The sequence below is a fragment of the Palaemon carinicauda genome, chromosome 13 (genome assembly GCF_036898095.1).
Source record: "Palaemon carinicauda isolate YSFRI2023 chromosome 13, ASM3689809v2, whole genome shotgun sequence".
In the NCBI taxonomy this organism is placed as follows: Eukaryota; Metazoa; Arthropoda; class Malacostraca; order Decapoda; family Palaemonidae; genus Palaemon; species Palaemon carinicauda.
Genome location: NC_090737.1, coordinates 108282702 through 108297701, shown reverse-complemented (window position 1 = coordinate 108297701; position 15000 = coordinate 108282702).

The window sequence follows — 15000 nt, the reverse complement described above, 5'->3', positions numbered from 1 at the left end:
ACTTGGGTAGGGGGTCCAGGGAGCAAAGCTCCCCTAAGCCTTCGGGCACCCCTTCACAACTCCCACTAAGGAACAGGAGCGAATACTAGCCAATCATAGAGTCTCGACAAACAAATGGAAAATATCTCAGGAACATAGGATACCGATAATTTGTTTTAAGTTTCCATGGATTCATTATGCAACCTAAAAAAAAATTTGAGAAGAAATGGTTAATTTTCCCATTATTCATTGATTTCCCAGTAAATTATCAAGACCCAAAACCTGAGAAGGATTAAAACTATACAACGTAAAAAATAAAATTCTAGGTAGGGGACAAGCTACAGTAGCATGGCATCCAAAATCACAAATATGCTTAAAATTTGTATTCGTATTTACCATACCAAATCTATATATATATATATATATATATATATATATATATATATATATATATATATATATATATATATATATATATATATATATATATATATATATATTTGGGCTTACGCCATGTCGTCCTGATGGAAGTTCCTAAAGGGTATCTTCCTGGGGTATATTCGACTACAGTGATATTCCCAGAAAATTTTACCTTAGGGTATCCAGAATTCTAACTCCTGGAGCGAATATCCCTAAATAAATCTAACAGGGATATCGCATAATATCAGAGGACGAATTCTTGACATGTCACATAGCTATCTTCACCCTAAACAGTATTAACGCTTCAAGGGGTTACAGTGACAAGAATCTGAAACGAAAATGAAAAGAAAGCCGTTCATAAGGAATCTCTCCTATTCCGTTTCCAGTGTGTATCTGATGAAGGAGGCAGCGCCATCTTTATTCCTTTTCGTGTACCTCTACTACTCTGTGTTTTCCCTTGTGTTCTCTCGTAATTTTGGATATAATTCAACAATATGATGCCTTCTCTGGCCTCTTCTGCCTCTGGAAAGTTGAGCATTATCTTTACTTTGTATTAATGTTAGCTCTTGTGGTTTTGGATTAAATCAAAAGTGATTTTAACGTAAAAAAGAGCTATTGCATACCGGAGGCATCCTGGATGCTGTCACTCGCTATACATGGATTATTTAGCTAGCCAGAGCGACGTTCCCGGTTATTAAGCTTTAATAAATTTAGCTATTTAGCGCCTCTAGGAATTCTTATATGATGCCGTTAGTTTTGAGTTTGGAGATTTAGGTAACTGATCTTGCCCTTCGCGAGGCTTAGTAGCCTAGGCGTCTGACCCTAGTACTTTAATGCATGATATAAGTGTTCCGAGTGTTACGTTATTGAAGCTATAGGCAAATCTTTTATACATGTAAGATATTGTTGAATTTTCTTCTCCAAGATTGTATACGAGAGAGTTTTAATGATTTACGTAATCGATTCTCACCACACCTAAGCTAGTAGCCTATGGGGCTGTAGTATACTTTCGCACACATCCCCGGTTGTTTTTTCTCCTCCAGAGACTAAGTTCAATCCCCCTCTCCCTCTGAGTAAGCCTTAAGCTTAGTCCTAGTGGTTTTATCTGAATAATATTCAGGTATAACTATACTAGGATATGTCGGTCCTGACCTGGTAACCAGAGTGACTGGTTTTTTGGGGTTGGGCAGAACATCAGAGTTTCTATTCTATGGTGTGCGTCTTCCTAGCATAGAGGATGAGTTCCCTTTGCTAGGATAGGTGCAGACACAGGAGGCTTTGCTTCCCTAGTCCACATCTGAAGGATTCTGTACGAGATGATTCCTTCCTCTAGTGGTCTAGCACACTGTCCTGTATTGTTTTTCTCGGGCTGGAGAATGAGTTTTCTCCGTTGCCTGGCGAAATAACTACACCTAACTTTGTTCTGGTATAGAGGAGGATAGCAAGTATTGCCAATCTTCCTCCCTAATAGACAGGTTTGGCTGGGCTTTCCTAACTGCTGGGTGTGTCTCATACTAGAACGAAGTCTACAGGACCCTTATCCCTTTCCCCCGCATCTTTCTTAGTTATGGCCTAGCCATAACATCTTTTAGCCGCAGTCCTACTTCCGTACCTAGCGTAGGCTAGGATGGGGGACCGGCTGAGCTCTCTGCCGGCCAGCAATAATGTGCCAGCCGACAGAGACCTTTTTCTTCTACAGAGTGAACCCCAGACCTCCCTTGGTCTCTCTTCCGTGTCGGCTGGTAGAGCCCGGCAGGCTATGGATAGATAGGAAGCCTGAATGTTACATTCTCCCCTTCCATATGTTCACTCTTTGTGGATGGAAGGTTTTTTGGCAATGACGCCTTGTAACCTTACATTCATACTATTTCTCTTGCTAGTGTATTGTACTCCTAGCCCGGCTGCCAGCTTTAACAGCTGGCAGACGGATAGGTGAAGGTTCTCTGGTTCGTAGTCACTGTCGGCCGGCATGGGTATAGCTACCTTTGCCAGACGGGAGTAGAAACACATCCCGAGATCTGCCGGCCACTGCTATTAGCAGCCAGCAGCCGGGTGCTAGTGTTTTTAGTTGCCGGGCGGCACGCATTTGCGAACCAGTGAATTGACGCCTATTAGTTAAAGGTAGTATTCCTTTGATCTATACAGGGGTAAATACCTGCCGGAACGTGCCGGTACATACCGGCACATGCTGGCCGACACGACAGCTTGCGATGTACAGTAGTAGCTATATTTGTGGTGTAGTACACACTGCATTAATGAAACTACAGTACAGAGTTTGTTGTAACACCAAAGTTCTTCCAACATACTTTTTGTTATTTTGTACAACCTTTTCTTGAGACCGTACAATGTATAGAAAATTAGTTCTTTCTGTATTCATTCTATCTGGTATATTAAAACTTTATTTTAAGGTGTGAGCTACACTTTAACTTTCCGACAAGTAAAATTTATAAGGTATTCTAGAATAGAATTAACCTTAGTTTTAATATCTCGGGAGGTTACAGCAATTGGCTAGGCAGGAAATACAAGTATGTGTCTTTCCTTCTTTCCTTTTTATCTTTACTGTATAAGCTACATGTATTAATATAAGTGAAAAGCCTTTACTTGATATTCATGGATTCTCTTCTCTTTACAGGAGGACCATCTGAAGTGCTGGAGTAGGCTCTGCAATGTGCATAGTAAGAACTTATGTGGACATGAGTTATGCAGGAGGCACGCAGCATGCGCAGTCCCCAAAGGTGATCTCCGGTATTGGGACTCTCAGGTATGTACCATATGTTCTAACCTGATTACCGAGGCATTTGACACCCCTAAGTCAGCGGAGTCACGGGATGCTGCCAGGGAAAAGTTACGAACCTGGGTGAGGGGTTTTCAGAAAAACACTTCAGGCCCCTACTTTCCAAATGAGAAGATGAGGGCCTACCTTTTCCCTAAGGCATCGGCTGATGCAGTCATTCCTCAGCCTCAGGAGGAGATACCAACTGACCAGAATCCGGTAGATTCTGAATTCTCGGCCGCCCTTCAAGACATCCAATTGGACGATAGGAAGTCGGAGGTGTCGGATTATACAGAGAAGGACCTTCTGGGAAAAGGTCAGGAGGAGGAGGTGTCCCAGGCTCCTTACCTGAAATAGAAGAGGAGCAAATCGACGAGGTGTCGGTTATATTGGTTCCGGCACCAGAACCTGTTCCCTCTACATCGTCTGCTATTCCAGATGACCTGGGAAGGACCCTTTCTTCTATTGTTGATATGATTCAAGAAATACAAAAGAAGAATGATGAAAAGGAAGCTGCAATGAAACTGGAGATATGTAGACTTGCAGCATCACGTGGGCCCCATAAGCGACTCAACGTGAAGTATCTTCCTTTGTGCTCGGATACCAGTCCTTGGAGGTATGCCGAACACATGCCAATGACAACCGGGAGGATTGTTATTTCGGAAAAGCTGGGCTCAATTCCCCTGGTAGATGTGGAATTTTAGCCCAATAAAGACTCTTACCCGGACTGCTATGTCCGTCTTAAGAAGGAGTCATCCTCAAAGGAGGAGAGGGAGCCGAAGGAGGTCATAGTTCTTGACCATAGTAAAGCACAGGTGTTACTAGTGAGCTCGATGAAAGAGAGGGGCTTCACGAACTCAAAGGAGCCAACCTTGAGTAAGAAGCTTCCCTCCTTTGTGGCCTCTCCAACTAGAGCCTTTCCCATCATGGAAAAGGGATATAAGGCAGCCTTAAAGACGGTAGAGGCAGGGAAACCATTCCCCTCCTTGGAGGAGTGCAAGCCGTTATCTCTGACCTTGCCCTGGGACCAAAAAGACTGGAAGGACGTTCACCTTACCTTCCCAGTCGGGAAGCTGAAAGCTGATAGTGCTGAATGTCCATTTGGTGAGGAACTTCCAAAGCGGTTGGAGTTTCTCTTGCGCAGAGAGCAAGAGACAAAAGAAAGACTTGCAGCATTGATGTCGTTGCAAACGACATTAAAAACGATGGCAAGTGACCCCAAGAACAAGGACATGTTCATGGTTGTGGCCAAAACTCATTTGGCCACAGTTACGAAGGATCTCTATAGCTTTATTAAAGCTATGAGAGCCTGTAGAGAGTTCGTGTTCACCTCGGCTGCGGTGAGGCACGAACCGAGGAAGCTGATCTCCTCTTGTATCTGGGGTAAGGCCCTCTTTCCCATCAAAGTGGTTAAAGAGGTAGTAGACAAGACCGCCATGGAGAATAGGAACCTTCTCAAAAAGTGGGGCTTAGATCTTAAGAGGAAGTCTTCTCTGGATGAGGGTCCCCAACCCAAGAAGAAGACAAAAAGGCCTAGACTATCCTCTCGGCCGGCTAAACCCTACCAACAGCAACAATAACAACTTCCTGCGACCGCGGTGCCTCAGATAGTGGCACAACCTCCAACCACGTACCAGCTGTTGCCTCAACAAGTGGCGACACAGTCGCCAGTTTTTAACCCAGCCTTCGAAAGGCTGACTTCTTCCTTTCGTTCAAAAGCTAGAGTAACAGCCAGAGGTTCTTCTAGACGCCCTTCAAGGGGAACGGATACAGGGGAGGACGCGGTCAAGGAAGCAAGGCCTCAGGTCCACAACAACAGAAGTGAGATGCATCCAGTAGGAGGGAGACTACATCTATTTAGGGATTGTTGGACCTTCGATCCCTGGGCCAACAGCCTAATAAAGAATGGACTAGGTTGGAGCTGGAGCAGTCCTCCACCTCAATTTCCTCAATTCTTCCAACACTCTACTCCCGTTCTGGAAGAATATGTCCAGGAACTCTTAGAGAAAAGAGTAATCCAAAAAGTTAATTCCATCCAGTTCCAAGGAAAGCTGTTTTGTGTTCCAAAGAAGGACTCAGGAAAACTCAGAGTCATTCTTGACTTGTCACCACTCAACAAGTTCATAGTGAACTACAAGTACAGAATGCTCACACTTCAACACATAAGGACCCTACTGCCCAAAATGGCATATACCATCTCTATAGACTTGTCTGACGCTTATTCGCATGTTCCAATTAATCGTCACATCTCCTCCTACCTGGGCTTCAAGTTACATAGAAAACTTTACGTCTTAAGAGCCATGCCTTTCGGGCTAAACATAGCCCCAAGGATTTTCACGAAGCTTGCGAACCCACCCGTCCATCAGTTACGCCAAAAGAGATCCAAGTAGTGGCCTACTTGGACGACTGGCTGGTGTGGGCAGCATCCAGGACAGAATGGATGCAAGCCTCTAAGGGAGTGATCCAATTCCTGGAACATCTGGGATTAAAGATCAACATCAAAAACTCTTGACTATCTCCAGCTCAAAAGTTTCAGTTGTTGGGAATTCACTGGAATTTGGAGTCACATTGACTTTCCATTCCTGGGAAGAAGAGGAAAGAAATAGCAGGATCTGTCAAGAGACTATTGAAATCCAAACGGATATCAAGACGCGAACAGGAGAAAGTGCTGGATTCTTTACAGTTTGCTTCGATAAAAGATCCAGTGATAAGAGCACAGCTAAAGGATGCAACAGGAGTCTGGATAAAATACGCATCAAACGCGCGAAAAGATCTAAAGAGGCCACTACCGACTCGACTGCGAACGCTTCTCAAGCCATGGTCTAATGCCAAGCAACTGAAGAAATCAATACTTCTTCAACCTCCTCTCCCGTCAGTGACTATCTACACAGACGCTTCAAAGGAAGGATAGGGAGGTCACTCTCATCAGAAGAGAGTCCAAGGAGCTTGGTCCAATATTTTCAAGTCATTTCACTTCAACTTTCTAGAAGCCATGGCAGTACTTCTGACACTAAAGAAAGTATCTCCTCGCCACTTGACCCACATAAGATTGGTTCTAGACAGCGAGGTGATAGTGAGATGCTTAAATTGATAAGGGTCGAGGTTACCTCAAGTCAACCAAGTGATGTTGGCCATATTCCGTTTGGCAGAAAAGAAAAAATGGCACCTGTCAGCAGTTCACATTCAAGGGTTCCACAATGTAACAGCGGACTCTCTATACAGGTTTACACCAATAGAATTAGAATGCTCCCTAGACGCAGGATCGTTCTCCTTTATCTCGAGTCAAGTCCCAGAGCTGCAGATAGACCTCTTTGCGACGAAAGACAACAAGAAAATAGATCGTTATGTCTCCCCATACGAGGATCCGCTAGCGGAGGCGGTGGACGCTATGTCCCTAGACTGGAACAGATGGTCCAGTATTTATCTGTTCCCTCCGCACAACGTCCTTTTGAAGGTCCTCGACAAACTAAGATCCTTCAAAGGGAAAGCGGCAATAATGGCCCACAAGTAGCCAACCAGCGTGTGGTTCCCTCTGGCATTGGAACTACGACTAAAGTTTATACCACCACCGGATCCATTTCTGTCTCAGCGAGTACAGAAGTCGACTGTCTTTGCTTCATCACAGAAAACACGGAACCTACATCTCATGATTTTCTCTCCTTAGCAATGACAAAAGGATTCGGGGTATCAAAAGCCAGTTTAGTTTTTGTAGGAAACCAGAAGACATTATGAGGCTTCAGGGAAGAAGCGAGTATCCTTTGTCAAGTCGAAGAAACCAAAAGAAATCTCGACAGAATTCTATTTATCATTCTTCATTCACCTTCATGAGCAAGGTTTAGCAGCCAACACAATATTATTATGCAAGCACCTCCAAGACACATTTCATGGTCATTAGATAAGATTCTTCATTGTGCCTAAATAATGAATAATGAAGAATGCACTTAGAAGGATTCAAATTAAAAATCATATTTCTGTTTGTACTCGCTTTGGGTACCAGAGTTAATGAAATATTGGCTCTCTCTAGAGAGGAAGGCTACGTCCAGTTCCTGGAGGGAGAACTGAATCTATTTCCAGACCCAACGTTTCTTACCAAGAACAAGCTACCCACCAACAGGTTGGGTCCCTTGAGATTCTGCCCTCTGAAGGAAGATCCATATCTATGTCCAGTGGTGTGCCTAAAGGTCTATCTTTAAGGGAGGACAGCTGTTCAGAGGAAAAGCCTCGGGTTCAAAGTTATCTCTGAAACAACTAAGGGTGAACCTCACCTGTGTTATTCGCAGAGTGGATCCAGACATTACACCCGTAAGTCATGATTCGAGGAAAATTGCCTCTTCCATGTAATTTCTTTAATTATATGGACTTTGAACATCTTTGTTCGTACACCGGCTGGTAGTCATCCAAGGTGTTCTTTATGCACTATGCGGGGCAAGTGGAGCAATTCAAGAGGTCTGTGGTAGCAGCAGGTAAAATTCTTAAACCTTCTGTTTAAATCTGCGAGGAACAGTGTAATTAATGTGGTACGATTTATTAAGATGTTGGGTGTGTAGTCACAGTTTGTTATCACACACTAAGTGATAGGCCACTAAAGTGTCCTTACGAACTGTTCCATTGACTTTGGTGAACTATAGCATAATACGGACACTTGTGTGTTGACTTTTCTTTATGCTTTAACGGATATCGTCCACATCTTATAAATTTTATAAATGTTAATCTGATATGTATGTTTATTAGATTTTTAATAAACTAGTTCATAGTGAACCCCGCTTCTTATTCACCCACACTCTTTTTATTAGGAATGTACTGAGCATTAAGATTAAAATATGGATAATTTTAACATGGAACGTCTTTTAAAATTGTTCCTTTCTTCAAGCAAAAATCCATTCGATTTAACACTTCCTTGGGAAGGGTTGACGTTGTACCCTAAGGGGATGGTGGTAGAGATGCAAAATTGTTCCTATACGGATATAACTGTTATCCAATAGTTAATAAGAGTAGATACATTGGGGGATATGTCAGGAATTCATACTGACATAGGTGACTCTTATACAAACTTTGCATTATAATGTATAGGGCGAGACCACTACACAAGCTTGTCATTTTGTCATCCATAGTTATTATGTACTCTTCGAGACTTTTTGCAGAGTCTAGTACGACTCTTCCCTGTAGGGGGTCTTACTTGATAGAGGGATCCTTTGGCTGCCGGCCGGCAGAGCCGAGGCTGGTGACCTGGCACCCATTACTCTGAAGACAGTAACTGCCTTCAATAGCCCAAAATAGGCGGGCAGACGGCAGGCCCGACATGTGGCGGCAGGCCCGACATGTGCCGGCAGGCCCGGCAGGACCGCCGACAGTCAGTGCTGTAGCCCAAATTTTTTTTCCAACCTACAAGGTGATTCATGGGCAGCCTATTGTGAGATCATCTCATATAAGAGAGCGATTCTCTCTACCATTTAATGGTTATCAACCATTATTTTAATCCCCAATATTGAACCTAGAAGATTGTGTTAAGAAGACACTTTATATAAAAGGATATGATCTTCCCCTAAAATTTGTTAAGAATTTAGTGTTCAATATCGGAGGAGGTCATAGCATTATGCTGGACAGGAAACACAAGTAGGTGACTTTCCTATTTTCTAGCTTACTCTTTCCAAGCTAATATTAAAAATATGTATGCTGAAATCTGAGAATTTCACCGAATACTTATATGCTTTTCTTTCTTTATAGGAGGAGCATCCCGAGTGCGGGAACAACTTTTGTAGGGTCCGTAGTAGGAACTTCTACGGCCATGACGTGTGCAGGGCCCATGCTCGCTGCGCAGTCACCAAGGGGGCTCTGAAGTATTGCGATCCACAGGTATGTACCGTTTGTGATAAACTGGTGAAAGAGGCTTTTGATGACCAAAAGTCTACTGAGTCAAGGGATGCAGCAAGGGAGACGCTGCAAAAATGAGTCAGGGGTTTTCAAAAGAACACCTCTGGCCAATACCTTCCTAATGAGAGGATGAGGGCTTGTCTTTTCCCTAGGGCATCTTCGGATGCAATCATTTCCCAGGCTCAACCTGAGATTCCCCTAGTTCAGATTCCGGTAGAACCTGACGTATCGGACGCCTTGCAAGACATCCAATTACAGGACAAAATGTCTGTTGTCTCGGAGGAGACTGAGTACAATCTCCTAGTGGAGGAACTGGATCAGGAGGATGACGTACCTCCTGAGGCTGAAGTCGAAAAAACCGAAACGATTTCGGTATCATCAGCCGCGGTAACTGAGCCGGTACCTTCGACTTCTTCCACTGCACCCCAGTAAGATACCATCACGAGTATGTTGCACTCGCTGTCGTCTATGGTGCAGGACGTTCAGAAGAAATCACCCGAGAAAGAAGCCTCTCTTCGGACGGAAATGCATTTGCTGAGTGCAACACGTTTAGCCCAGAAGAAACTAAACATCAAGGATCTCCCCACTTTCTCTGACGTCAACCCCTGGAGATACGCAGAGCATATGTCAATGTCGGGGGGGGGGGGGGGGGGAGATCTTCCTCTCGGAAAAACTGGGCACTGTCCCAGTAGAGGAAATTGAGTTTTGGCCCATCAAAGGGGCCTATCCAGATTGCTATGCCCGTCTGAGGACGGAACCTGTATCCAAAGAGGAGACAGAGCCGAAGGAGACCATTGTCCTCGAACTCTCTAAGGCCAAGGCCTTATATACAACCACCTTGAAGGGGAGGGCCTTTACTAGCTCCAAGGTGCCAGCTCTCAGCAAAAAGCACCCGTCCTTTACTGCTGACCCCAAACGTACTTTCCCCTTTATGGACAAATGGTTTAAGGCAGCCTCAAAGGCAGTCAAGGCACTAAAACCTTGCCCTACACTGGAAGAGTGTAGACCCTTTTCCCTCGGCTTTCCATCAGACGATGCAGACTTGAAGGATGTCCACAACACCTTCAAAGTCGGGAAGCTGGAGGCAGATATTGCTGGACGACAGTTCGGCGAAGACCTCCCAAAGTTGTCAGACTTTCTCCTGCGCAGGGAACAGGAGACAAAAGAACGTCTTGCTGCTTCCATGTCTCTGCAGACTAGCCTAGAGACTATGGCAAGCATCCCGGACAACACAGACATGTACATGGTCTTCGCCAAATCTCATTTGGCGACAGTCACCAAGGACCTGTAACATTTTATTAAAGCCCGAAGGGCTTGTAGAGAGTTCATGTTCGCCTCGGCTGCGGTGAGGCACGAACCAAGGAAGCTGATAGCCTCCAATATCTGTGGATAAGACCTCTTCCCAAGCGAAGTGGTCAAAGAGGTCTTGGACAAAGCCGCAACGGAGAACAGGAATCTCCTCTCGAAGTGGGACTTGTCCTCTAAAAAAAAATCTTCAGGTAATGAGGGTCCCCACCCGAAGAATAATTCAAAACAACCAAGAGTGCCCTCGCGGCCAAAACAACAGCAACAGCTTCCCATGGCCACGGTGCCCCAGACTGTGGCAAAACCAACCACCACCTTCCAACTGGTGCCCCAAACGCTGGCGACCCAATCGCCTGTGTTCACCCCAGTCTTCGAAAGGCAGTCAACAACCTTTAGGCCGAAGTCTCGAGGTTCCTTTCGAGGTTCCTCTACACGCCCCTTCAGAGGCATGGGCAAGAAAGGTGGACGGGGCCAAGGAGATAAATCCTCCAACCAGCACTCAAAGCGAGATGCTACCGGTAGGAGGGAGACTTCTCTTCCAGGATCGTTGGACCTTCGATCCCTGGGCCCACAGCCTAATCAAGAACGGACTAGGGTGGAGTTGGAGCTCAACTCTACCAAACTTCCCTCAATTCTTCCAACATTCAACCCCCATACTGGAAGAATATGTTCAGGAACTCCCGAACAAGAGAGTTATAAGAAAAGGCGAAGTCCATCAGATTCCAAGGAAGGCTATTTTCTGTTCCGAAGAATGACTCGGAAAAACTCAGAGTCATTCTGGACTTATCACCACTCAACAAGTTCATAGTGAACTACAAGATCAAAATGCTGATGCTTCAACAGATAAGGACCCTTTTGCCCAAACGGGCATACACAGTCTCCATAGACATGACGGATGCATACTGGCACGTTACAATCAGCGATCAAGTTTCCCCCTACGTAGGATTCAAACTACAGAACTGAAAGTACATTTTCAGAGCCATGCCCTTCTGTGTAAACATAGCTCCAAGGGTATTCATCAAGCTTGCTAATGCAGTCCTTCATCAACTACGCCTAAAGAGAATTCATGTGGTAGATTACCAGGACGACTGGCTGGTGTGGGCAGCATCCGAGGAGGAGTGCATGCAAGTCTCCAAGGAAGTGATCCAGTTCCTGGAACACTTAGGATTCAAGATCCACTTGAAAAAGTCTCGACTATCTCCAGCTCAAAAGTTCTTGTGGCTGGGCGTCCTCTGGGACTTGCAGTCCCACTGCCTTTCCATTCCATCAAAGAAGAGGAAAAAGATAACAGGATCTGTCAAAAGATTCCTTCTATCCACCAGGATATCAAGAAGGCAACAGGAGAGAGTGTTGGGGTCCCTCCAGTTTGCCCTAGTGAAAGATCCAGTATTGAGAGCACAATTAAAAGATGCATCAGGTGTTTGGAGAAAATACGCATCAAACGCTCGAAGATATCTACAAAAACCGATACCAAATCGTCTGCGATCACTACTCAAGCCATGGTGGGAGGCCAAGAACCTAAAGAGCAAGGTACCTTTGCAACCACCTCCACCGTCAGTCACCGTTCACACGGCTGCCTCAAAAGAGGGGTAGGAAGGTTACTCTCATCATTGGAAAGTCCAAGGAATCTTGTATCCCCTCTTCATAACCTTCCACATCATTTTTCTGGAAGCCATGGCAGTTTTTCTCTCTCTGAAGAAACTGAAACTTTGCTGCTCAATCCACATCCGTCTGGTTCTAGACAGCGAAATCATAATGAGATGCCTAAACCGACAAGGCTCGAGATCACCTCACATAAATCCAGTGATACTGGCCATCCTCTGACTAGCGGAGAAGAAGAGATGGCACTTGTCAGCCGTCCACATTCCAGGGTTCCGCAATGTGACACCGGACGCTCTATCCAGGATCATCCTGATAGAGTCAGAATGGTCCGTAGACGCAAGATCATTCTCTTTCATATTACGCAAAGTCCCAGGACTGCAGATAGACCTCTTAGCAACGAGCGACAACAAGAAGCTACCCCGCAACGTAGTCCCTTACGAGAATCCTCTAGCGGAAGAAATGGATGCAATGTCATTAGATTGGAGCAGATGGTCCAAGATCTACCTATTCCCTTCAACCAACCTTCTTCTGAAAGTCCTTGACAAACTGAGATCCTTTCAAGGGACAATAGCAATAGTGGCCCACAAGTGGCCCAACAGTGTTTGGTTCCTTCTGGTAACGGACCTACGCCTCAAGTTGATCCAGTTGCCGGACCTAGTTCTGACTCAACAAGTGCTGAAATTGACTGTCTCAGCTTCATCAGAGAAAACCCAGAACCTTTATCTCATGATTTTCTCGCCTTAGCAGTCAAGAAACGGTTCGGGATTTCTAAGGACAGTATTAACTTCTTAGAAGAATTCCAGTTAAAGTCAACAAGAAGACAATATGTGTCTTCCTGGAAGAAGTGGATTGCCTTTGTCAAGGCGAAGAAACCTAAGGCGATTTCTACGGATTTCTGTTTATCCTTCTTCATCCATCTTCATGAACAAGGTTTAACAGCCAATACAATTACTACACGTAAATCTGCCCTAGCCAGATCAATACTTTACTCCTTCCAGGTAGACTTTTCTAATGAAATCTTCAACAAGATTCCTAAAGTCTGCGCTAAACTTCAGCCCGCAGCTCCTCAAAAGCCCATTTCATGGTCTTTGGATAAAGTTCTTCACTTAGCATCAACTCTGAACAATGAAGATTGATGGCTGAAAGACTACTCAAAAAGTGATATTCTTATTTGCACTAGCCTCAAGAGCCAGAGTTAGCAAAATAGTAGCCCTCTCATTCAGTTCACACACTGCGGAGAAATGAACCTCTTTCCTGACCCAACGTTTATCGCCAAGAACAAGATGCTCACTAAGAGATGGGGTCGCTGGAGAATCTACCTCTGAAGGAAGAAGCATCCCTCTGCCCAGTGGAATGCTTAAAGGTATATGTTCGTAGAACTTCAGACTTTAAGGGAGGTCAGCTTTTCAGGGTAGACACTTCTGGTTCAACGTTATCCTTGAAACAGATAATGGCGAAAATCACCTATTTTATACGCACAACGGATCCAGACAGTACACCCGCAGGTCATGATCCGAGAAAAGTTGCCTCGTCTCTGAATTTCTTTCAGATGATGTCGTTTGATAGCCTTCGTGCTTATACTGGATGAAAGTCATCCAGAGTATTCCTCAAACACTACATGAAGCAATTACAGGAAATAAAATTTCATATGGTGGCGGCAGGCATTGTAATAAAACCTGCCGCTTGATTACTGCGAAGAACAGTGCACTATTTGGGACTTTTAGTGAAGGGTGTACATGATAGACTCTCAAGGTATATCATGTTGAGTATTGTGTTTAGTGATGACACTATAGACTGTTCTATATACACAGGTGATATTAAGCATAATAGACTAACACAAGTGCCAGGCATACTTATATGCACAGTGTTCCTAGTAACAACAGAATACATAGTGAATTTTCTATATTTCTCATAGAGTGGCTGGTGTTTCCTTTTCAGATGAAACTTATTTTATTTGTTATTACTGTTTATGCTTTTATGCAGAATTGTTCAGCGTAATATGTAATTGGATACAACTATGATTTCTATTTTTATTGTAATAAAAAACAGAAGGAATATTTGCATCTCTTTCACCTCAAATATTCTAGATTAAGAATAAAGTCAAAGCATCCTTGATTCTATTAATATTTAAGAAAACATTGGGAACTAAGGTTACTAATGTTCCAAGCAAACAGGTAATAACTGATTGTACTAAACTGTTTATCTTACTGATTTAAGGTTTCCTACACGTATATAAACCCGTCTGTCTCCTTAACAACCAGACTCGGAAGGTATCAGTAACCTACACATATCAATACCAACTAAGTACAAACTATGCTTTACGTATATGATGACACTAATATACAAACTGTTTGCTATATTGTTCCTTGAACTCACAATCCTCGGTTTTTTTTTTTCTAGAGTCTACCCAGACTTTTCCATGTAGGGGGCAGGAAGCACTGACATATTTTATGATCAGTTGACTTATGTATAACGGTAACATCAAGTGTCTCTAGGACTAGAAGACCAAAAAGGAAAAATTTATCTCGAGATAAGCGGCACTATTGAAAATCCAAAGATACATTAATGATCCGGTAAACTTCCATCAGGACGACATGACCTAAGCCCGAAAAAACGGTATTTTGGGTGAGGTAGCCATATCGTCCTGATGGCCCCACCCTCTTTTTGACAAAAGGATAATGAATCCCTCCCTATAGTACTGTATCTGCAACACCTACATAGCTACAAAAGAATGGCTTGGTGGCGCCGCCCGGTGGCGATTTGGCGCAATATTCACAGTAGGGTAGGAGAGTCGTCTTTTTAACGACTCTCCGATATTCTTGCCACTTTTCCCCTCGAAGCGAAAGCGCTATTAAGGGTGTAGATAGCTATGAGACGTGTCAAGAATACATCCTCTGATATTACGCGATATCCCTTTTTAAATTTTAAGGGATATTCGCTCCAGGAGTTAGAATTCTGGATACCTTTGGTAAATTCCCTGGGATATATACCTAGAAACCTACTAATGAAGGAACTTCCATCAGGACGACATGGCTACCTCACCCAAAATC